This window comes from Spea bombifrons, chromosome 1, assembly GCF_027358695.1.
Source record: "Spea bombifrons isolate aSpeBom1 chromosome 1, aSpeBom1.2.pri, whole genome shotgun sequence".
NCBI classification, from domain to species: domain Eukaryota; kingdom Metazoa; phylum Chordata; class Amphibia; order Anura; family Pelobatidae; genus Spea; species Spea bombifrons.
The window spans coordinates 112476230-112502919 of record NC_071087.1 but is presented as its reverse complement, the minus strand read 5'-3'; the positions used below and the strand labels follow the sequence as shown (position 1 = coordinate 112502919).

At 38.1% G+C, this 26690-nt stretch overlaps 1 long non-coding RNA gene across 1 annotated transcript in view; it reads left to right on the top strand.

Annotated features, from left to right (window-relative positions):
* LOC128499920 (uncharacterized) overlaps positions 1–3752 on the top strand; it is a 38007-nt gene extending 34255 nt beyond the window's left edge. Inside the window, exon 3 of the long non-coding RNA XR_008354837.1 lies at positions 3416–3752. This is a non-coding gene — a long non-coding RNA (uncharacterized LOC128499920). The remainder of the gene's footprint in view (positions 1–3415) is intronic.
* The last annotated feature ends 22938 nt before the right edge of the window (positions 3753–26690 follow it).

Below are 26690 nucleotides of genomic sequence, written 5' to 3'. Positions count from 1 at the left end.
AAAAAAACTAAAAAGAATATAAATTCACAGTGTTGCAACAGTTCTTTTTTTGTAAATTACAGGCTATCCTTTTCCTGGGATGTTCCCTATATGCCTAGAATAAGCATTTTCATTAGATTGATAACATGGGCTCCTGCAATTACTATATCCTTGTATAGAAAAAATAAAAATAAAATGTCTGATTCTCTGTTTTCATTTCAGGGATCATTGAAGCAATCTCACAGGATTTTAATTGTTATTCAGATGCTGTTTTAAACGTTTCTTTTGTTGCTGCTTTATTTATAGGAGCACAGATTCCTGTTAGCAATGTAGAAAAACAAAATTCCCCAAACAGTCCAATAGATATAAAAAAACATTACTGATGCCAAACACTAGTGTATTACTAAACAATTACCAGAATCACACCTTCGCGCATGGTCACAGAAAGTCATCAAAATGTTGGCCAACTTTGAGAATGTCTACCTTGCTCACCTACCACAAGTAAGCTGGTCTTAGGTAAAACTCAGGTGACTTTTTATTGTTACAAGTAGCTAAAGTTGTGGCTTGATGAAGCAGTTATATTTACTTGCTGCTCTATAGTAGCACGGTGTGCTTTCCCTTCTCCAAAGGAAAGGTATGTGTTAAATGACACCAAACAGATTAGCAAAGTTATGAATAGCTAGGAGGAATATAAAATATGACTGGAGAGGGTTTGTGCCAGGGGAAAGGAATATGATTTTTCTAATTAATTTACACAGGGCCTAGAACCTGCCCTGTATTTTAACAGTTTGCAGTCTAAGACATTAGGAATAATCTAACAAAGAAAAACATAATTTACATGTAAATCAGTAAATCATTGGGATGGTAAATATGTAAATATGTTCAATGTTCATTCAATAGAATGAATACTATGACAGGCACATAATCGAATGTGCCCCCTGGATGACCGTACCCATAACTCCCAACACCTTTCCCCCAAAAAAGACACAGATATCCCTATTGAGTGCAAATATAATTTCTTTATTAACATTTACAATATTTAAAGGTCATCGTCAAATCAGACCATCACAATTAAACAGAGATAACATATTTCCCCTTCATAAACAATGACCCCTCATTATAAACATATTAACCGTATAACATTGGGCACCACCACATACCAGGTGCCTACACCTTAACCCTTGATTACTGTAGGGGCATACCACGACACCCCCACACCATACCAGTTAACCAAATAATAACCCATGCAAGGGCATGCCGAGACACCCCTACACCACCCTAGGTTCTGAGCAACAGGCCAGCTCGAAACCTACCAAACTAACTTGAACCGAGTCAAATTAGTAAAACCAAACCAAAACCCAGTGTACCAAAATAATTAGTAAAACCAAACCATAACCCTGTGTACCAAAAAGATTATTCCAACTATCCCCGCCGCTGTGAAATAACGGGATAGACACCTCCACAACCCACTAACAAAGGGAGGGAGGGTGGGACAAACCAGATTTGGAAAAACAGTTAAGTGAGCCTTTACAAAATGGCTCCCACTTATATACCCTTAGTTTTAACCCCACCCATAACAAACTTGCACCAATTAAATTAAATCACTCCTTCGTGCACACCCACTAGCTCTGTCAGGACCCACTCCACTAATCTGCGCTGCTCCATGGGCTTCAGGAGATGAGAAAACAGAAAACGGTGTGAAGATGAGGTACAAGTTACTCATACAAATTAATGTGTCCGTGTCTATAAATGGGAATACAGGCATATAATGAAAATGTATATTTCTGTTCTATTCTCACAGATATCTGTTTTTTTTATGTGAAATATAATTGTGTATACAGTATATATTAACTGACTGCATGGAAGAGTCTATATCTTAATGTCACAAAACAGCTGGATCCACTTTCTGCCCAATTGGCTATTATGCTAATGTAATATCTTAGAAGACATCATGAACGTGCTTTTAATGAGCACTACCTCAATGCTTTTCAGATGCTCCTAGTTTGCTCACCATATAAATGTGAATGAAGATTAATCCTCCTTACCAAGGCGGAATTCCAAGGATTCAGACACTTCACTAGTTGTAAAACAAAACTCAGGCCTCCAACCGTTTGAGTCTGCCTGGCAGAACAATGGAGGTCCTGTTCTTTGAGGAGGGACTCAGGGTGTTTTTTGCAAACATACAAGGTTATTATAATCACACCTACACACAACATAGCCTGCCAAATTCAATTATTTTAATAGCATTTAATAGTCCCTGCATCCGTATGATATGTTCTGTAAAGAAACTACGGTGCTGGATAAAGCCACATAAAAGTTCTTGGCTTAGCAAGAACCAAGAACCGGCATGACGAGTAACAGAAAGGTATTGAAAGGGTTAAAAGTAGTTTCTGTCTTTTATGCAAAACATTCCAGGTGATGCAATATTGGTCAGCATTATGCCAGGCTTTCCACAATTGTAACATCACTCACCTTGTGCATGTAAAAAAAAATACTTTATTTATGATAGGAATTGGGTCATTTGCTTGGTCATCCTAATATTCTTGAATTAAGAATTGATGTAAAGACTGCATGACAGCGCATAGAATGATCAGGATATCTTACTAGGTAGGCTTCAATAATTCTGTATCGGCGCCCAGTGGGATTGACCGTGTAGGGACAGGTTAGGTAGGTTGGATCAGTACGCTTAGAATAGACCAGTAGGCAGCACCAAGAAATGGTTGCCCAACTGCATTTTAATAATTTACAGGTAAATATAATGTCTTGGGGGTAGTTAGAGCTTGCTGGGTATTGTGCCCAGGAGTTAGCATTAATGAGTGTGCTTGAGTACTGGGAATTCATTAAGTTACCGGTTTACAATAGGGGCTCTTGAGTTTACATAGAAACCCATGATTCTGGGTTAGTGGAAGGGCTGCTTGACTGGGTGTGGAATATCATTAACATACACAGTGCCCAGCATGGGCGTACCTAGAGTATTTGGCACCCGGGGCAGATCCTGTATGTGGCACCCCCACACACACAAAAAAAAAAGAATGTTGTCCAGAATATTTATTTAACAAATTTTTATCTGTATGTCAACTGGAAAAGAATAGAAATCTGGAAAAATAAATTAACTCATAAATAAATTATAGGCTCCTGGGCGGGGAAAGAGTTTCCTCATACAGTGCACAGGCACACAAGAGCAGTAAGCTGTGGGCCTGCATTAGGCGGCCATCATGAGTGATACCCGGGGTGTACCGCCCCCCCACGCCCCTCTCATCCCCCTTTAGGTACGCTACTGGTGCCCAGGATTTAGGTCTGTGGATTGGGCAGAAGAAATTAGACATATGAAGGGGAGTTGCTTATGAGCAAGAATGATATTTTTTTAAAAAGGAGAGCTTCAATGACTTTGGATAAATCTGTCACAAGGATTTGCTTCTTTTTTTCTGCATTTCAGGTCATGAAGATCAGCACTGGAGGCCCCACTCTGGTAAGCGTGCGGAAATGTCTGTCTGAGGTATGGATAATTCGAGTGGCACTAGAACAAGTAGCTAATTGCAAGACTCACCGTAGGCTGAATCCCTGGTGACTTGCAAGCATCGTGTCCATAACACAGGGATGTTACGTCGGTGGCTATGCCTTTGTATCTCGAATCATGGACCCCAGCCAGTCATCAAGATCTCAGCTACATTGTGGCCTTTTATTTACATGCCTCAGAGTCTGTGTGTTTATTTTAATATAATTTAACGACCATATTGACATTGCCCCCATCACGAGTATAACCATTTGGACAAGGGCCCCCCTCACCTTTTCTGTATGTAATTCCAAATGAAGTGACGCGATACTTGTAATGCCCCATGACACTGTGAAATATGATGGTGCTATAACATCAAAGTGATATCTACAATGTGCTTGAAACTCAACATAGTTCAGTGTGCATATACAGTCATGACTTGAAACCTTGTGAGCTAACCAACCTGTTACAGCACCTTCCATACCGAAAACATGTTTTAATGCAAATCATACAACAAATAAGTACATATACGGGAACTTTCTGAGATAGGTTAGCCAGAGCTCTGCCTCTTCTGGGCTAGTCACGTGTAGGGGCAGGGCTAGCATGGCCGAACCCTGTCTCGTTGCCTGTTGAGAGAATATACAATACAGCAGTATACTGCAATACTGCTCCTTTATAATCTGATTAAACCATAAAAGTAAAACAAACATTTCTCTGGATTTCATTTTGAAAATCTGGTCATCTTACTATTAATTAATCTGTACCATTTAATTCACAGATACATAAAATACATTCTTCCACTTTATCTTTATTATTACATTGTATTTATAGATTGCCAACAGATTCCATAGTGCTATTACTTTGGGTGAATACAAGTTTAACAATAATATTAAAATTAACACTATACAATTTTAACAATAACTTGAACCCACTGTAATAGAAGCACGTGCACTTATCTCTTACATACTTACCTGCTGGAAAGGAAGATTGTCTTTCCACAAGGCCACTGCACCACAAAATAATGGTTGTTCTTCCCTCTACCATTGAAGCTTCATACATTTTCAATCATAAAAAGTTTTTCAGATAAATGAAATTAGATGCTGAAAGCTGTGAAGATGACAGTTCTTCATATCTAAGATAAAATCATAGATGAATCCACAACTAAACCCATTTATTTCTTGTGTTGTTGCTATTTTGTTGCCTACAAGAATGAGTCAGACAGGGCAGTACATATTTTTCTATTTTAAATTATCTCTTTGTGAAGATTGAAGTAGAACAAATCCTAACTAGGAAGTCGATACACACATTTTTTATCATACAGCACATAGGCCCTGACAGCCAGAGACATTTACAACCTTGACATTCTTCCGTACAGCTGTCCACCTGAACATCTGAAAGCAAAAGCGAAACTCAAGAAGATGTTAACATACTCACTAAAACTAGCTATTTAAACTATATATTTATATCCTAATTGTTAACTCATCAATATTGATACAAAGAGATTCATTAGTTTTTATATTGAATGTATATATATATATATATATATATATATATATATATATATATAAAACATTTTCAAAAGATGGTCAGCACTCCAGGTCTTTAAATTGACAATTTCATTTTATTCAAAGTCAAGTCGATGTTTCAGTCATTGCTGACTTTCATCAGGACATCAGGATATATATATATATATCCTCAGCACACTACATGAGCATAAAAACTTAACATGTGGCCATGTGTATCCAGATGCCAGCTGCATTAAAAACATTAAAATAGCCAATCAAATCACCCTGTTCGTAAAGACCAGACAAACCCCTGGGTAGCTTCCGAATCTTAAACAATGCCTGTCAATCCCTTCTTAGGACTTTACTGACTTCTAATGTGAGACTTAACTATTTTGTTTCTGTCTAACTTATTTTCCCTTGTCAAATTCTATCTTAAGTTTATTTTGTAATTTATTGTAAATGTAAGCTATTGTAAAATTAAAAAGGCAGTAATAATATAAATTAAAAAAAATGTACTTCTATTATGCATGCACTAGGGGCAAAAATTGCATTGTTACATATTTTTAAATGCATTTTAAGCTACTATTGTATAGATTCAGGCAGATCATTTGTAGTAAAAGCAAAGAAAATATCGAGTTTGCTAGGGCAAATTTGTTTAGAGAGTAATTAAATGCTCTTCAGCATGTTTGTGACATTATAGTCATCTAAACTTGTATCTATTATTCTTTTTTAAACTGGAGAGCCCTATTGGTAATTGCGCTCAGTAATTTGAAAACCAAACAGTATGTTGCCTAGTGAAGGCCAATTTGATTGTCGTTGTAGCCATGTTGGATTCTAAAAAGCTGTTCAGTCATATACTGTAGATGGGTGTGACAGACTCAATTTAAAAGATCTATTTATTCAGCTCAAAAGAGTCAGTTTAATTCAGATATTTAGTTTTAATTGCTTAGCCGGTAAAGAGATCCAGGTAAACCATGTGTGCCTTTTACATTGGCTAGGAGATGCTTGATTGTAAGCCTTAATTGAAATGAGGCCTACCATTGGCCTTTCACTGTGCCTGGAGATGTTAGTAGGTGAACCACTCTGGTAAGAGTTACAATGTGAAAAGGCAACTAGTGAAGAGACTGACAGAGACAGGAGGCGTTACTAGAGAAATAGATAGGAAAGATAAGCCTGGCCGCGGCATTCATGACGGAATGTAAAAGAACCAGACACGTATGAGGGACACCAGCTAAGACTTGAGTTGCAATAGCCAAGGTAGAAGTTTATGTTTCTAGAGACCGGTATAATTTCATCACCATCCCTAAGAGAATTAAAGCACATCCATCCTACCATACACTGACAAAAACTGTTTCAGTAAGTATCCCAATGTTAGTTGTTCCTTGCGCATGACTGTGCGCTGCACAGACGTCAGTGGTACATCCATTGAAACAATCAAGCTTTGATATGTTCATTCAAATACATTTATGTTTGTTAGTTTTAAGCAATCCATTTCATATTGCCAATCAGAAAATTACCAAGTAAAGGTATAGCTTGACCTGAGTTATAGAGGAAAGGGGCATTAATGTAATAATTAGTATCATATGGGGACATTCTAAGTGATTTTGGCGGTATTTATAGATGCCTACTTTTTCTATGAGTAAACTGTTTTGATAACATTGTGTAATTGAAATGACATCAAAGAAAGCAAAATCAACATTACAAAATATACATCTAGGGATTTAGGATAACAACGTGTTTTCTTGTACTCCTGTCTTGGCTTTTATTTGATACAGACTTTGGTTGGGAGTGTGGCGCTGGGGGAAAAAAAAAAGAAAACCACAAGATTTTAGATACATCAAATAAATGGATTTTTTTGTCAAGTGGAGTTGCCTTTGTTTGCTTTTCTTTAACAAACAGCTGACAGCATTTTCTTTAAGACCAGTAAATTCAGAGCCAAAGATGTTTAACTGCTTGGTGTGTTTTCTGAGGCAGGGCAATTGTGTTGCCTATTTGCTTTCTGTGTAATAAATGAGATTGCTTCAGGTGAGGAGTGCTGGAAGGGTGGAATGTTAGAACAGATTTACACCTGTCCCACATCTTAAATTGACAGCACTATAGCCTACAGAGATGGCCAGTGGTGCCAGTCAGTCTGGAAGTCATCACGTAACTCCTATGTAATAGAAACAAGGAAACAAGCGTATTCACAACACACTGGCTTTATATGTAGCTCTACCACTTTATTGCTCAGCAGAATCCATTGTACTGGATTGGCAGTTTGTATAGTACCAATTTTATGGAGAAAGTTTACTTTCGAGTACTTTAGAGATTAGAATCAAAATGGCTAACATCATGGTAAACGTATATGTATGCATACATACCCCATGTATATTAGTATATATTTTCCTCTTGAAAATAATAATAAACTGTATAAAATATTCTTAGTATTGTTTTTTTTTCTTTTTAATTTGACATGCTGCAACCAAAATATATTTTAGACTATAAGCTCTCACAAGCAAATCCTTCATTTTATTTTATAGCATGTAGTGCTGGCTTTATGTCAACCTCATTAAACTATAAAATACTGCAGAATGCTAGCTCTTTCAATCAATAAATCAATAACAATAATAATCACAATTGTGTTTACTATGTTTTAGTGCATCGCTGTTTGAGGATTAGAATACACGCAGCACCGGCGCCACAGAATTTATTATATTTCTGAGCAGATCAGGAAATTATTCTGATCGGTAACTAGACAGTGTCCTACCAGCTGTCACAGATCACAGCTCAGTATAGTAGTACTCTGCACCCCCCTGGAAGTTTCAGCATGCCATGCGATATATTAGGTTTTATTGCAAGTTAATCGTGTGATTGGTGTACACACTAATGCTATTAAAAAAAGAAAGAAAATGAACACTTGTTTCTTGTTCTTTACAGTTTGTTTCTTTATTTTCTTCAGATATGGTATGGGCATACTCCTAGCTATTATATGTTTTGGGGTAATCTGAAGTATTGTTCTTTAAACTCTAATTAAAAACTATACCTCTTATAGCTGCTTATATCTGAATCAGTAAACTGATATTTTACAAAGTGTTCTAAATTCTGCTATCAGCTAGTAGATAAAAGCAGAGGCTGACATAGAAACTCTTATTGAAGTTTAGCTTGATCTCCCTCCCACTATTCTCTAACCTCAAAGGAGCCATCAGCACCTCTACAGTAAAGTAGAATTTAGCCTTCCTCCAGATAGACACTGTCCAGACGCCTCAGGAATCTGGCATCCATGTTTTCTTCTCTTCAAGCTACAGAAGAGGTCACACATTCCCACCATGCATGGACCTGTCACCACTTCTCACTGGCTGTTGAAATGAGAGCTTCCTTGGTCAACCCACTCAAGAGAGTGGAGCCAGTGGCACTCACTCCCTGTCTTAACACACACTTAGATGTCATTGAGTCCATTAAGTCTCAGAGACTCTGCGGGTCACACGGTGAAGGGAAGTCTGCAAACGAACACGGATCTAGAAAGGAAAAAAAACCTCTCAGAGGTCTTTATCTGGACAGGGACCAAGTAATGTTTGGCAATTCGACAACATCCTCATTCTGTCAAGGACTAGGAGGCTAGCCTATATTTTTAACCCATGGGTGGCTATAAAACATAATTAACTCCTGGAGTGCCAAATTGGTTAGACCTGCTATCTTGAGAATCTAAAATATTCATATTTCCTATTGAACATGAACACCTATTCAATAGAAAATCTATTCTATTATTTCTCTTTCTAAACTATTTCTGACATGCAGTATAATAGTTATATGTGTAGTATGGATCACTGCAAAAGCAAGGATAAATGCTTAAAGCCCATTTTTCAGTTTTATCCTGTTCAACAAAAAATAAAGTCAGCACAGAATGAACAGCATGACACGTATAAAAGAAATGTTTGATTAGCTCATATGGGTTAAGTAATAAAAATCCATTCTAGATTGTTGAAAGTCGTTGCATGTGACAGGTAAAGGCGCCATGGAACAATGGCCTAGACTTCAAGTGGCAAAATCAAATTCTCTCCAAATTCTATATTGTTCTATAGAGTCAATTTATCAAAAGGAAATACTTATTTGACACTTTGATGAATGAGCTCTATACAATGACACTCGATTTGGAGAGCTTTCTGTGCCAGTTTAGGTGTTGTTTTAATAGGTAATCACTGATTAATAAATCTGATTACACATTTCAGGTTCATGCTGAGTGTCACTTGTTGGAAAGGATCCCAGTACTGGTATACAGATTATATTTTTTTATTATTACACATGGATTTACTTGAATTTAATGAAGAAAAAAATAAATATGTCCTTATGAACAAAAAGTAAAACCCTGCTTAATATCCTTCTGTTATATACACAGACCCCTTTATTGCCAACCTTGTTGGGAAAATTCTATTCCTGGTCTAGTATGAAAGCATGCCTTCAAATGTTTTTTTTTTTAGGTGGAGATGTGAAACAAATTGATTACTTCCCTAACACCCAATGTTGGTTTTTCCTAGGAAGAAACCTTCAATTATTACAAATATATTATTTTCCAAGACAGACATTGAGTGACAGCCAAATTACAGGTTAGCTTTCTCCTTCACACTAAATCTATGTAGGGCAGATGCAGCTGAAAGCTGATACAGAATTTCAATCCTTCCAAATGTTATGCTTATGTGAATTAACTATTAACATTCTGGAACGATATTCTGAAATGGTGCTCCAAAAAGTAAACAAAAGACACAGAGGGTAATTTGGGGGCCCAAATAATAATTATTATTGTTTGAAAGGGAAAATTAAAATACTACACATACAAAGTTTACACACACAAGCATACCGGTACATATTTTTGTGGCATTTAAAACATACAGGTTCACTAATGTACCATTACATGAATCTATTTATCACAGATGTTGATTCCCATGACAATAAGACTTTGATATTAAATGTAGGATTATTTATTCAATAATTAAAAGAAATGTATATATATATATATATATATATATATATATATATCTGAGCAAATCCTTTCATTTCATAAAGTGTCAAAGGGTTAATATATTTAAGTACCCCACTGCTCGTCCATTCATTTTTCTCATACTTTCATATTAGATGATAATATACCATATTTGCTCGATTATAAGAAGAGGTTTTTTTCAGAGCAAATGCTATGATTGTTCTTTTTTGGTCTATACATCAAACCTCCCATATACTTTTTTTGTTTTACAATTTAAATGTCCACAAGTTATAAACACATATTCCATTTACAAGTGTGTCTAGCAAATAATTTTTAATTAAGTTTGGAAAACCGTACTGCAATACCATTAGGTAATGCCAGGTAGATCAAGGATATCCACATCCGGGAACTCTCCAGGTAAAGCCAGGTCTCTGGGTCACCATGCTCTGTCTCTGGGGCGGGGGAGAGGCATTTACCATCAGACTGCCGCACACTTTTCACTTTTAAGCTACCTGTGGCTAGCCTGCCATTATTGCCTATTGTAGAAACTTATAGTGGCAGCTAATAATAATAATGTTCAGCTACCATACATGCCAATGGTTGCTGCTGCTATTGCTTCAGGGACTCTATTAATGAGCCACTTGCCTAGGCTTGCATCCTGGACCAAACGTTACCAGAACTTCCCTGTAAACTGACAAATAGGTTGGTGAGTGTATATGATATCATGTCACAGGGGAAAAAGTGTGAAGAACAATATATTATGTAATACTTATTAATGCTAGTTATGATGAACACAACTCTTCTTGCTGGGTAAACTGCCCAGAGTAGGCTCTTCATAAAGGATAGTTACATCTGTGTGATTAAATGTTTAATTTCATCTACGACTCACCTCTTCCAGAATAAATACCATAACTGCAAAGAAACTCCAGATTCAGCAAGGCAGATATATGTAGGCAGATGAAAATTGTATTTCCTTAAAAAACATTAACATTTATCAGCATACCCAGGAACTTCTCAGGCCCGCTCCCCAGGGGCAACATAGGGGCACAACAGGGTGTAGCGCAGATGAGGCTAGACAATATTCTACTTCCCAGAGGTCACAGCATGCCACAAACGCCCAGAAATGAGATAAGACACTGAGCACCGGGGCAAACCAAAAGAGTTACCAGAATTGGGAAAATTCATGTTTGTTTACTTCTGATGCCCAGTATGCATCTTGCACATACAGTGTAGCTCTCCCATTGAAACCAACACTAGCAGTGGCAACCAATAACAGTATTCAGCTAGCCTATTGCCACTACTCATACTGATTGCTCACATTGATTTCCCATTGACTTTACTGGGAGCGCTAACTCCGATATGGTAAGAATGGATGCACCAATTTGGATTTCAATTTGCATTTAACATGAAACTATCTCTGGAGGCTTACTTTAAGTTAAAATATTATGATGTATGCATTCTTTTTCAGTACCTTATAGTATAATACATATAAATCCAGCCCTGGCAACTCCGTGCACAGTCTGCTATTACAGCACATCATCATGTTTATAAATGTGCACACTATAGCAATAAAACCTGCCAATTCATGTGCTCGTTTAAGATGGAGTATATGTGTGTATGCTTTAAGAGTAAACAATAAAGGGTTGCAAATTGAGGGGGGGGGTTTAGAAAAAAAACCTAGGTTCCCTGTAATGTGCTTTCTTTTTTAAAATTTTATTTATTGATAAATTTATATGAAAATGCAGATGGGAAAATCAACATAACAATGTACAAAATGCAATGAAGGCATATGTGCACCTATTATAAACAATTACCGTATTGGCTCGAATATAGGCCACACTTTTTCCCCCCACTTTAAGTCTTTAAAGTGGGGGTGCGGCCTATATTCGGGGTCTAGCGCCCCGGCAGGCAGCGGGGTTAGGATACAGATCCCCCGCAGCGGTGCAGGGGACCTGCATCCTACTCCCCGATACGCTCAGACAGCCTCCCCTGCCAGCACTTCCCACGGGGAGGGGGTGCCGGCACGGGAGGTTGTCTAAGCGCATCGTCCGCACGATGCGTTTTACCACCCCCCCCGGGACTTACCGGAGCAGACTCCCGGGTGTCTTGCTGGGCCGGCGGGGGACATCTACGCAATACGCGTATACAACTTCCAGTGCCGGCACATCCAGTGCCGGCACCGGAAGTTGTATTGCGTAGATGTCCCCCGCCGGCCACGCAAGACACCCGGGAGTCTGCTCCGGCAAGTCGGGGGGGGGCAGAGGAGGACAGTGGTAGCATATCTCGGGGAGGACAGTGGTAGCATATCTCGGGGAGGGAGGACAGTGGCAGCATATCTCGGGGAGGGAGGATAGTGGTAGCGTATCTCGGGGAGGGAGGACAGTGGCAGCATATCTCGGGGAGGGAGGACAGTGGTAGCATATCTCAGGGAGGGAGGATAGTGGTAGCGTATCTCGGGGAGGGAGGACAGTGGCAGCATATCTCGGGGAGGGAGGACAGTGGTAGCATATCTCGGGGAGGGAGGACAGTGGTAGCGTATCTCGGGGAGGGAGGACAGTGGTAGCGTATCTCGGGGAGGGAGGACAGTGGCAGCGTATCTCGGGGAGGGAGGACAGTGGTAGCGTATAGCGTATCTCGGGGAGGGAGGACAGTGGCAGCATATCTCGGGGGGGGGCGACAGAGTGGCAGCATGTTTTTTTGGTGCTTTTTTAAAGAAAAAAACTTTTTCTTTAAAAAAGCACCAAACTTTTAGGGTGCGGCCTATATACGGGGGCGGCCTATATCCGAGCCAATACGGTAAATGTCTTTAGCTATTGTAAATGATTGGTGGCTTATTATGTGTATTGGATTCTGATATGTCATTTATGTTTATAATATAGAACGTAAAACGCTACATTTAGGACAATCATCAATGATGCAACAGCTCGACTGATCCATCCAAATAGCCAAAAACAATAGTATAGTATAATACACTGTTTAATGTCATCTTGCATAAAATACAGTTACCTATTGGTTGAGTATGTGAAGGTTAAACCTTACATATACCTATACCCTCAATATGTTTTCTGTTTAGTACAGGAAAAAATAAGCATGCTTTTAAACCTATAACCAACTAATTTCACGAAAGTTTAACATAACCAGAAATTTAGGGCTATTGGTATTATTTTTGTTTTGTGCCAATATGACCCAATTTGCTATCCAAGAATGCATCCAAGTTCTTCATAAGGGAGCAGCAATACATATGGTCATCTTATACTAACTCATATTTAGTGAAGTTCAGAAATGTATGGCAATGTAATGGACCTTGGGTAGTATTTAGCTTTTTTATTCCATTTTATAGTAGATTGAAGGGGGTGGAGGGAGAGAGTAAGAAAATGAGAGAAATGATAAGGAAGTTAGAGTATGTATGCATGTATGTATGTGTGAATGTACATGCATTATAATGAATGTGTATGTGTGTGTTAGAGGGAGTGTTAGCATGACTGTATGTGTTTGTGTTATTATGAGTGTGTTAGCAGGAATATATACATGTAAGTCTGTGTGTATTATGATGAGAGTGTATGTGTAAGTGTGTATGTTAGCATGAGTCTGTGTACGGTTCAGTGTATTAGCATGGGTATTTTTTGTGGTAGCTTGATTGTTTATGTATAACTGTGTGTATTAGCATGTGTGTGTTAACGTGAGTGTGTATGTGTAAGTGTGTATACGCATGAGTGTGTCTTAGCATGAGTGTGTATGTGTAAGTGTGTGGATTAGCTTAAGTGTGTATGTGTTAGCACGGGTGTATATCTGTAAGCATGTGTAAGCATGAGTGTATATGTGTAAGTGTGTGTATTAGCAAGAGTGTATGTGTAAATTAGGTTTATGTGTATTAGCATGACTATATATGTGTGGGTTAGAATGATTTATCCTGGTTTTTGAAACCATCAAAGAAAGTGGAAAAGAAAAAATGTTTTTTTTTCTCCCATATCTTTAAAGTTTGTGGACAAGAGGAGGAATAAAGAATCTTGGGAGCGTAATTTGGATGAAAAAAGGTAGAAGGTAAGAAAGAAACCAAATTTAAGTGAAGAGCAAGCAGAAATAGTTTTTGTATTTCATTTTTAACCATTGAATTTTATGATTTGGAAGCAAAGTTTGGTTATCTACGTGAAACATATGTCTTCGAATACCCTACAATGTATTGTGTTCTCTATTTATTTGTAAATTCAGTGGTATAATGCTACAAGTGACGTTGCAGTCCCACTGCATTCTGAGTGGAGAAGAACTAAATCTGGACATCCTTCAAGCTATCTTCATTATACTTAACTACAGGCTTATCCAGAGTGTGTCCTTATGTGTCCACCCATTGCTGTGGAGAGGTCAATTTAATTGGCTTTTCAGATGCAACCTTTAATGATTCAGTTATAGGAAACAGGACTGATAAACCATCTGTCTGTTACTGAGCCAAAGCAAAACATAATTTGTGTGCCTGAAACAAAATCTCATTTTGAAAACAGAAATAAATGCTGCATGCTCGAAGATTGTTCAGCCTGCATAATGACAGCTGCTAGACTACTCCCAGTACCCTCAACCAGGTGCAGATTGCACGGGTACAGTCTTATTAAACGTTTTCTTCTTCCTATTTAGGATAGTTATGTTTGTTTAATACCAAATGCATTGATTCCATACTTAAAAAATAAATAATTCTACATTTCTTCAATTGCATTAGGAAACACAAGGCAGAACACGCTTTTCAGCTTGGTTGACATTGTCATTAGCCAAATCAGGATAAGAGCTGTCAAGCAAGAGAAATTTCTAGAGCATACCACCGTAAACTGTGCAGGCACTTAAACTAGCAGACCATCCTCCATCCCAAATAAAGGTGACCCTACAGTATGTCCATTGTGTTCCAAGTCATTAAGGTCCTTAAATAAGGTTGTACTTGACCAATGGGCATTGTACTTTGATGTAGTTTCATTTAAAGTAATAATGTAGGTAGGGTGACCGGGCTCCTCAGAGGGGACAATTTTATCTCAACTCTGCAATATACATTTTTAGTTGTCCCCAGTGGAAGGAGCCATCTGGTCCCCGCAACCATAAGACTCGGAGTATTGTGAGGAAACAGGGGAAATCTCAAGTTATACATCACCCACATGCCACCTATTTTTTAAATTTACTTTGCTCAAGGTCCTCCACCTTCTGCCAAATGACTTACCTGCAAAGCCTTTGAACATTTTTACGTTTCACATACCTAGGTGCAAAAGGGAAATAAAGCCCGTGCCATGTACATCTGACAATATATACATTCATGTATGTTTGCTCCTAAGTGCTCTCAGTGTTATTTTGATTGCAGCAGGTCGCCTTGGTATAAAAGAGGTTAATATCCTTCTGCAAAGCTAAGCAAGCAGAGCTGTTTTATTATTTTTGTCCTGTAGTCAATTTGCAATATGATTGAGTTTGAACAGCATTATGGACGGAAGGACATTAATAGGATTCTCAGCAGAGCAGGACAAGGTTCCTGAGAGACAGCAGTACTTGAAATAAGAATTACTAATAAAATCAGAGTGCTTTGAGCTGGCATTCTAGAGTTTAATAACAAGATACTAAGTTCCAACAGGATTTTTTTGTGTTAACCCAATTGCATTTTTTTTTTTACTCATAGCAGTGGTACTGTGAGTGAAAAGTAATATTTTCAGAAATTCATCATTTTAGTTTGGAGCTTATTTTCAAATGGGTATAAATGTGATTTGGAATAATGTCTTAAATCATAAAGTGTACACATTAATGCGTAGAAATTATCTAGTAGTGAAGCACAAGCAAATCTGCCGATTATTCTTACTCTGTCCTAGTCTACACTATTAAAAAATACTTATGGGGAGAACAATCCTCAACTCAGAACTGCCCTCAAAAGAGAAACTTTACTGTTTAAGAATGAATCCTTTAATAGGCATCTCTGTTCTATTAAGATGGCATTTCTGTGAGATTGTGAGAAATGTATATAAGTACATCTTTGTATAGAGTGCATAAAACATACCCGACTTAATTACAATAAAGACTGCACCATAATTAAGCTGGCCTTATATAATTATGTAATGAATAGAAGATGTGTATTTGATTTGCTCGGCATACGGTACCACAGCTCAAAACTGGAGGTTTACAGATAATCTGCCTATTGGCTTTAGATTACAAATCAAATTTATCCTGTGAAATACAAAGCATCCAGCCACTTCTGCAAGCTCCTTTAACTATGCCATGCCCCCACCTGCAAAATATAGCTTATATAGTGTTCCCATCTCAAATCTGTATTTCGTACAAACAATTGCTAATGTCAATCCAAATGCTGTTTTTTTCATGAATTTTCCTTAGATTAATAAAAAGACAAAATGTTCAACTTTGTTTACAATTACTGGCCTTTTGGGATAACTTGGGCTATTTATTTAGAGGGCAGAAAGGGGTTGGGTAGGGTTGAGTTTTTGTAGCAAAGACTTTATATGTCCAGGTGCTGCTGAGGTGAGGCACAGTGAAGGTATATTGTGTGATTTTGGGGAAACAAACATTACCGGTGATTTTCCATGTAATAACATTAATTAGCTTCACTGGGGCAAAAGGGTAAATTGTAGTAACCTATATAGTAATATTTCAGATATGGGTTCAGATTATATTTACTATAGAAGTGTTTATATCCAAATATTCTTATAGATTTTATATTAAGAAAAAAGAATACAACTATTCCCATTAGTATTGATTACTGTAATTAATGTCTTATTTTAAAGATACATGTATTCAGACCTAAATTTTAGCAATATTAAAATGACTGTTTTTTATAAATATGTATTCTTTATCAGAACATTATATTATAAAGACATGCAATTAGGAACGGAATTGCAAGATAAAAAGGCTTAAGCCCTAATATATAACATATATGCATCTATTCCTTTTTGGTTTCTTCTTCAATCATATCTTATAGAACATTGAATTATCTCAGCTGATGTTATTATAAAGTATAGCATCATTTATACTGCCAATGCAATAATTAGATTTTTATCGGTTTCAGTAATTTTAGAAAATTGCTTCGCTTGGAATAAATGTGCATTTGTACAGTTGTCTCTGGATTGATCTCCCCAATACAGTTATAAGACTGCTGCAAAATAAAATATTTTACTCCCAGATAAATAAATAAATCAAAGATAATCAAATGAATATCACTGGAGAATCTGTTGGCAAAAACTAATTAATTTTATGGGTTTTTTTAACTCTGAGAATGTATCTGTTTGTCTTAATTCCTTAATAGAGATGCTATTAGAACAAACCATTTACATTCTATTATTTTCCAAAGTAAGAATGATGATATGACATTTTTATCATAAAAAGATTTTGAATCTGAAAGCTAATTTTGGTAACACAAAATTCTTTTTAAATTTAATTAATAAATTAAATTACAAAAGTGACGGATAACCCCCCCCAACCCACCAAAATTTTAAGTTTACTGTATTATTTTATCCCTACAAATTAATAATTTTATCTACCTTCTAGTAGATTCGGAATTAAACTTATTTTCAACATATGACACATGACAAATGTTACTTTTTTTTTAAAGTGAATTGAAAACATGCGTCTTGAAGGTCAAAAATAAGAAATCTGTATTTTAATATAATGCTCCCATTGATTGGTAAACATTTTTTTGTTGATGCGGCAAAGCTAGGTGCTTAGAAAAGAACTCATCAGAAATAATTTGCAGCACAGCCAAGCTTTTGACAAACTGGCAATTATTCCAGTGAAGATGTTTCAGCTCTCTTGTGAAGGATTTATTTGACTGTGGGCGGCAGCAAAACAGGATTACAAGGCATTGGGGCTGGAGGGGGGTAAATGGTTGAGGGCAATTTTCCTGAATTTGCTACTAAAATGGTGGAGCCAACGAGATGCACTTGTCAGTATTTCCATGCAAAGAAAAGGGTTCAGGGTAAATAAATACAGTTACAATGGCATGAAATAACAGGGTTATAGGTCAGGGAGGGTGGGGAGTTAAGGGGGACCTTAAGATGGAATGTTCAGAAACATAAGTGAGATGTAGAGCGAACGCAAAAGCAGCCTGCACTCAGATGGGATAAGTGTGGGTAGAGAGAGCTGTGTGTGTGTTGCGGGATTTTGCATCCTAGCTTTTAATTATGATTTCTTAGGTAAATGAAATCCTCAGAGGACATCCATTTAGAAACCCATGAGTGGGTCTTGAGGAGGGGGGGGGGATGCTTTGTTCTGCCGTTGTGGAGATCTGAGGTTGAAGTGAATTTGTTTTTCTTTGAGAAAGTTGTCCAATTAGCCTTACTGCCATGTGAAGTGTATTGACAGGCAATAGATCTAATGAGGAAAGGGGAGAGGGATACATACGGGTTAGAGAAGCTTTCACTGTTCCTACTCTACTCTTTTCTCTAACAGGTGAAAGGATTTCACTGATCCAGGATACAATGCCTCCAGTGTGATTTGGGCATATGGATAAACAGACAGTACCCTCGTGTTTTATAGCTATTCACGGACGAGGTACTTCATATAAACAGATTTTGCAGGCCACTTATCCTATGGCATTTGCGTAGAGGTGGTACAGGTTAATATTGTGACACGACTGAAAACGACTTAAGACAGATGTATAGTTCCAGCAGATGGATAAGAATCAAATTGTTCAGAGCAGGAAGGGAAGGCTGCCGTTAATTCGCAAATATCATTTTTGCTGTAATTGCAAACATCAGCTCTTTCTGTTGGTTAACCCAATTTTTTTTTTAAAAAAAAACCAACATATTTAAGCTTAACATTTAATAACATAGTTTACTGTTCTTTGAAACGTATTCTTCGGTAATGTACATGCCATGGTATCAGTTTGTCTTACTCTGTTAATTCTAGTTTTGCGATTTATCATTTGAATGGCAGCATTGGAAGAAGCTCTTAGTAAATTTTGTTGTGCTATATAAATAAAAGATAATAATAATAAGTCTAATATGTGCTATATTCTTCACAACGGTACATAATTGTCTTATGGGTCTCTTCCACATATAGATAGATAGATAGATAGATAGATAGATAGATAGATAGATAGATAGATAGATAGATAGATAGATAGATAGATAGATAGATAGATAGATAGATGTGTGTGTGTGTGTGTGTGGAAATATATGTCAGTAGAGAAATTCCAAGTGAAGCTTATGTTAAAAGTAAAGAGTGTGTGCATGCATTCTTCTACACTTCTGTACCACTTTTTTTGCCCAACTTTTTTGACCCAACGTTTCTCTCCTTACATCATTGGGTTACCTTTAAGTATTTTGTATTATTTTAATTATTATGATATATTTGTGTGATATTGTTTGTTTTGTTATGCTACAGAAGCTTTATTCCCCCTCTTCCTCTGATCTGCCTGTCTTCTACGTGCGAAAGAGGACCATCATACACGACACTGAGTCTCACATATGGGAGATGTAGCACGGTCAGCACTTACATTTCCTTCAATGCAATTTCACTGACATCTGTAAAGTTATAGACAGCTCTATGTGCTCCCAGGGCCCGTCCTTCACAGGGCCAAGCAGAATGGCACCTGCCTACTGTGGGCCCTGTTTGCAGAAACTCCCAAGCTAAAACATTAGCACAGATCTCCATGCTGTATAGAATGAGAAAAAAGCATTTTGAATGGTGGTACTGTCCCTTTAATGACGGCATAATATCTTAATACTTGTAGATTTCCCCCCCCAAGATAAACCAGCATTCGCAAACAACTGGTTCATCCGTACAGTGCAGCCAATTCCCTCCACACTAGCACTACAGGACGGGCATTTTGTGGAAACCAATTAACCTTAAAGTTATAGTTATTTCCCCCACTATTGAAAAAATATGCAGGACATTGTTTCCACAGACGTACATGAGGGCAAAATGCTTCTTGAATTCTAAGGAGTTGAATCGTCCCATACCACAACAGTTAAAACCTACAGGAATTTGCTAGAAATGTTTTAACTTCATCACGTTGATTATAATGCTAAGATTAAAGAAATAATTCAACAGCGTTTAATGCTAACAAAGGATTCAGTTGTCCAGCAATAAAATTTTACTGAGTAATGAAACAGCAACTTGCGCAAAAAGTAAACTTTTACAAAATAATTGTTTTTATTGCTTTTTTTTCTTTTTTTAAGAGTCTTGTAAAAAAAACTTTATGACACGGCCTGGGAAAATTTTAACACTGTCGGCAGTGAGATAAGGTAGGAAAGCAAAATATGAGTCTTTGTCCAGAGTAGATAACATCAGTTCTGTTTGAAAGCTGTCTCTCTAACATAATATGATTTGGTACTAGGATACCCGGACAACAAGTGAAATTAAAACCTCATTATAAGTAAAGAAGGAGAAAAAAATGTACAGTTTTGCCTTGATTTGGCAGTTCGTGAATACTGGACATAACCCGAATTCTGGAAACACACTCAAAGGGAATTCAGTGGAGCTTTCTTGGCCACAAACCCTGAGAAATGAGTTTGACTGGTTTCTGAATTGTCTTTTACAGCATGTGATCTGTAGGAGAGAAACAAAATATTTTTTACTGTTTGTAACTAATGCTGATTATTACAGTCCTTAGAATTTATCCAAAGCAGCACATTTTATGTTATTATATAATTATATCTATATAATATATTTAGAAAAATAAGAGCAACATTGTGTGACCCTGCATTAGTTGCATGGCAGCTTGTACAGAGAGTGCAAACTGGACTCAAGGTGTTAGCGTGAGTGTCTGTGTTAGTGTATGGTGTTAGCATGAGTGTGTGGGTGGGTTTTAGTGTATGGTGCTAGAGTGACTGTGTGGTGTTAGAATGTGTGTGAGTGTGTGATAGAGCAAGTGTGCATGTCCGTGTGTGTGTGTTAGTCTGTGTTAGTTATGGGGGAGTGTTGCCAACAAAATACTGCACCCAGGCAACATTAACCCTTGTCTCACCCCTGGGACATTAGATACACTGGACTTCATTAACATTGCTGTAAATAATGAACTCAATGTGGTTTTTGGGCAGGGATGACAACAATGGCAGTCTCCAGGTCTAGAGCTAAAGGAAGTTTATTGTAACCAAATAAATTCAAACCACTATTTTTGAGTAATGAACTGCAATAGTGTATACTGCACTATATTTAATGCTCACAATAAAATATTTCATTTTTTTTAAAAATAAAATGTACTTAGGGTACTTTAGAAATTGACTACTTTGTCCTAAATGTTGTTTTAAAATGCTAATTAAGCTATAGAAATATATAGAATATTGGTAAAGGCAAATAGATTTAGGAAGAATTGAAAAAATGCTGTAAAGTAAGAATGCTTTAACAAAATAGACATGGTAATAGTTTATTTTTATCATTTATATAAATAGATATGTTAACACTAATTTTTATAGACAAAATGCAAACTGAGTGAACAAGAAAAATCAAAATAAAATTAATATTTGGTGTGACCACCTTTTGCCTTTAAAACAGCATCAAATCTTCTAAGTACACTTGCACAAAGTCTTGGAGTTTGTAGGCATATAGTTAGGTGCATGATTAAACACTTATCCCAAACAGGTGCTGCTGATCATCAATTTAATATGAAGGTTGAAACACAATCATTAACTGAAACAGAAACAGCGTGTAGAAGGAATAAAAATTGGTGAGGAACAGCCAAAGTCATTAACAAGGTGAGGTTGCTAAAGTTTAATGTCAAATTTCATACACCATGACACAACTGAGCACACCAGCAAGACACAAAGCAGTTATACTGTATCAGGAAAGGTCTCCAACTGGCTGAAATGTCAAGGCGGACAGAGGTTTCCACGTGTTGTTTCCAAGCTTTTTTGAAGAAGCACAAAGAAGTGGGTAATATTGACCAGAGTGGTCAGCCAAGGAAACTTAGTGCAGCAGATAAAAGACGATGGAAGATGTCCAGCAGTGACGTCAGCTCTGCTTTGGCAGGAAACAGTGGGACTCTGGTGCCCCCATCTACTAGACGTCTGGTCAGAAGTGGTCTTCATGGAAGACTTGCGGCCAAAAAACCATACTTCCAAAATGGAAAGAAGGCCAAGCGACTCAATTATTCATGAAAACATAGAACTAGGGTGCATAAAAATGGTAGTAGGTGCTCTGAACTGATAAGTCAAAATTTTTAATAGTTGGCTGTAGTAGAATGCAGTTGGTTTTCTGAAAAGCTGGAGAACAGTACAAGAATAAGATTTTGCAGGCATCAGTGAAGCATGTTTGAGTTTCCTTGCAAGTTTGGGGCTGCATCTCTGCAAAAGGGGTTGGAGACTTGGTCAGAACTAATTGTCTCTTCAATGCTGAGAAGAACAGACAGATACTTATCCGTCATGCAATAGCATCAGGAAGGCATCCGATTGGCCCGACATTTATTAGGCAGCATGGCAACGACCCCAAGCATACAGCCAAAGTCATTAAGAAGTATGTTCAGCTTAAGGAAGTCCTGGAAGTGATCTCAACATCACTGATTGATCATCCGGGCTTATATGAATAGAGAGAAACAACTGAGGCTGCCTAAACTGTGGTTAGTTCTTCAAGTACACCTAGAAGAATTGATGCTGTTTTGAGGCAAAGGCACCAAATATTCATATAATTTAGATCTTTATTTCTGTTCACTCATTCATTATATATATTAGACTTGTGCATTCGGGCGAACGTGAAAATGAACACGAAGGCTTTGTTTTTGTTGTTCAGCCCAAATCTGAAGAAAAGAACATGGCAGCGGCAAAACGAAGACGAGGACACACAACACGAAGAATCTTTGTGTTCGTGTTAGCTTTCATTTACTAATCTACGTGGTCCCTTCCCCATCTAGCCTACCTTTTGTACACAGCATCGCAGGGGTTACCGGGAGTGGAAATCCGTAGGTTCGCCGCCAGGAGTTAAAGGGCAGTGCGAGCGACTCTATTGGTCACCTGCAGGGGCCTCCTCTGGCATCAACCAATTGCTTGATGCTAGAGGAGGCCCCTGCCAGCGACCAAGAGTCACTCTTATGGACATTTAACTCCTGACGGCGAACCTACGGATTTCCACTCCCATTAACCCCTGCGATGCTGCATAAATAACGGGAGCGGAAATCCGTAAGTAAGCCGTCAGGAGTTAAGGACCTTTAACATCTGACGGTGGAACTTGGCCTGGGGAGACCTGTATGAACGACCAATAGAGTCGTAGTGCGTACCACGTTAACCCAGTACTAAAACGGCCAAACACGAAGAATGTACACAAATATTTGCCCGAACCAAACACAGGAACAGGCAAACATTCGTGGAATACAAAGATTTCCCCCCCCCCCACAAAGACGAACACGAAGAGCTGGCCCTCACCCAAGTCTAATATATATATATAGTGAGTGAATATATATATATATATATATATATATATTCATATCTGCACCAAATGTTGTACCTGTTACCAAATAGTTAATGGGTAAGAACAGCGACAATACAACACAAAAATGCATTCTATTTCATTCACATATCTAAATAAGTATTTCCTTGGTAAACATTAATGAACTTTGCAGCATTCCTGTGTTCATAAGTCATTAGGAGCACAGGGCTGCTTAGTATAAAATCATAAATATATCTTTAAATCCTGCTAATGCTACATACAGATAATATTCAAGTTCTATTAGTGAATTAGTGATGGTTAAGCAGTTGAGTACACCCATGAAACCACTCAGACCTTGTGGACCTGATCTATACTTAACATACAAAAAAAAATGTTTTTAATAGTTTTCTCACTTTTTAGAAAATCATTTAAATGGCCCTTGAATCCCTAATACAGATAGAATCTTGAATACAGAACAGGCTTAGGTTCTCAACCTAGGACAAAGCACATCACTTCCATTAAGATTATGAACCCAGTCACAGAATTATGTATTACAGCACATGTTGAGTTTATTCACTAAAATATGACCTGCAAAATTCCATCTAACTGGAAATGGTCTGGGGTTGGTCATTCATGATGCATAGTTAATGTGGGGAGCTTTAATTGTTCATGTCACTGTCACTATGTTGTTGCAATTCAAATATAGTTGAGTGATCAATTCTACTAGTTCAGTACAGAGTACATTTATATTATTTGGTTCTACACTAACTGATCATCATTAAGATACGAAATTCCATACAAAACAGTATTTTGTCAAAAAGTAGCCAATATCAGACACCCCTCTTATCAATGACTTTAACATGTAATGTGGCTTTATTCTATTTCAGTCTTAATGTATGAACATTTAGGAAGCTCAGTAACCTCCGACCTTTACCGTATAACTGCTAGTCGATTCCTGCTCAATGAAAGCCCCCACAAAACTGTTTGATCACATAATCCTATTTTTGTTCTATTTCTGGGATTTCATCCAAATATTGTTTTAATGCTTTCACTCTTTGAAATCATGCATGGAGCCATCTCCGGGAGATGAACTGTAGCAACTAACTCACCTGCATTATCGCCAAGACAACTTTAATACCAACCGATTCCATTTAGTTACTTTGAGATTAAGTGACATAGGGTTGAGGTCAGTAGCATACAGGAGAATATTAAAGCAGATATCTGATTATCTGAGCATCCAAACTATGTGTGAATTGAGAGAATGGTGACTAGACACTCTGACCGCGATGTAAATGCACCCAGGTAAAAGCATGCCCTTAGGTTTAAATAGAATGATCCCACAGCTAAAGAATTTCTGGAGGCTTTCATCTTCTACAAATATTTTTTTTTAAAACTTGGAAGCTCAAAGTTCTCATGTAGGAGATTTACCTGCCATCCGAACCGACAGCACCCAAGGGTAATTGGGAAAAAAAATCTTACTTGTATAAGTAGGGTAAAAATATTTACTGAACAGTGAATGACTTCTCTGCCTTAAGTTCTTCCATACTGTTCTAGAGCGACTGGGAAAATACAGTTTAATTAAAGAAAGGAACAATGTATTGTTTTAATAATGCCTATAGTTTGCAAGCTGGCACTGGCACAACAACAGTGGGCACCTCTTTCTCATTTAGGAAGCGATCCCTCACTTTCCTTATGTCATATGCAAGAACACAAATGGCAAATGTAGTTTGACATATACCTCATCACCAACATCTACTGATTAAAGCCAGCATCCTCCCTTTTTGGTTGCATCAGCATTCTAGTCTGTCTAACCAGTTTCAGAGAGTGCCACGGCTCAGCGGCACATCCAACAGCATCCTGAGGAATGCACAGTGGGCATGCGCAAGCACACTCCAGCTGACAAATGCTCCTTGGTAGTAGGACAACAAAGGCTTGCTTGTTTCATCTTTCATAATAAAGAAATGAATTTATATACAGCGTTGTTTCATTTATAAAATATTCCCAGATGAAAGCCCTGAAACACAGTATGTAATATTTGCATATGTATGTTCCAGCCAATCACATGGCAGTATTCAAATTGTGTGATGATATATACCATATCTAGTTTCAGTTAAATCAGCTGGAATTAGGTAGTCCCTCTGTGCAGTAGCGTACCTAGCGGGGGGCGGGGGGGGCGGTCCGCACCGGGTGCCGCTCATCAGGGGGTGCCAACTTGCCGGCACCCGGCACCCCTCCAGAGACGGACAGTAATGTCCGCCGCTGGAGGAGCAGGCTCGCAAGGGAGCGGTATCGGAGGTCTTTAACAGACCACCGGCTCCCTTGAGTGATTTTAAGCCGGTTCCAAGGATCTCCCTTGAACCCGGCTTAAAATCACTCAAGGGAGCCGGAGGTCTGTTAAAGACCTCCGATACCGCTCCCTTGCGATCTGCGCGGCAACAGCTGTTGTGCGCCGGGGCTTGTTGTCAGATCCCGGCGCACAACACTGAAGCCGCGCCCACCGCTGTCCGTGCCCTCTGACCCGGAAGAAGACAGAAGAACTGAAGAAGAAGAGGAGCGAAGAGCAGGAAAAAGAGGCTGTAAGGAGAAAAGAGGAAAGGTAGGAAAGCATACAGTGAGAGTGGATTGGTATGTGTGTGTGGATTGGTGTATGTGTGTGGATTAGTATATGTGTGTGGATTGGTGTATGTGTGTGGATTGGTATGTGTGTGGATTGGTATGTGTGTGGATTGGTGTATGTGTGTGTGGATTGGTGTGTGTGTGTGGATTGGTGTATGTGTGTGGATTGGTGTATGTGTGTGGATTGGTGTATGTGTGTGGATTAGTATATGTGTGGATTGGTATGTGTGTGTGGATTGGTATGCGTGTGTGGATTGGTATGTGTGTGGATTGGTATGTGTGTGGATTGGTATGTGTGTGGATTAGTATATGTGTGTGGATTGGTATGTGTGTGTGGATTGGTATGTGTGTGTGGATTGGTATGTGTGTGGATTGGTATGTGTGTGTGGATTGGTATGTGTGTGTGGATTGGTATGTGTGTGGATTGGTGTATATGTGTGGATTGGTGTATGTGTGTGGATTGGTGTATGTGTGGATTGGTATGTGTGTGGATTGGTATGTGTGGATTAGTATATTTGTGGATTGGTATGTGTGTGGATTGGTATGTGTGTGGATTGGTATGTGTGTGGATTGGTGTGTGTGTGGATTGGTATGTGTGTGTGGATTGGTATGTGTGTGTGGATTGGTATGTGTGTGTGGATTGGTATGTGTGTGGATTGGTATGTGTGTGGATTGGTATGTGTGTGGATTGGTGTATGTGTGTGTGGATTGGTGTATGTGTGTGGATTGGTGTATGTGTGTGGATTGGTATATGTGTGGATTGGTATGTGTGTGTGGATTGGTATGTGTGTGGATTGGTATGTGTGTGGATTGGTATGTGTGT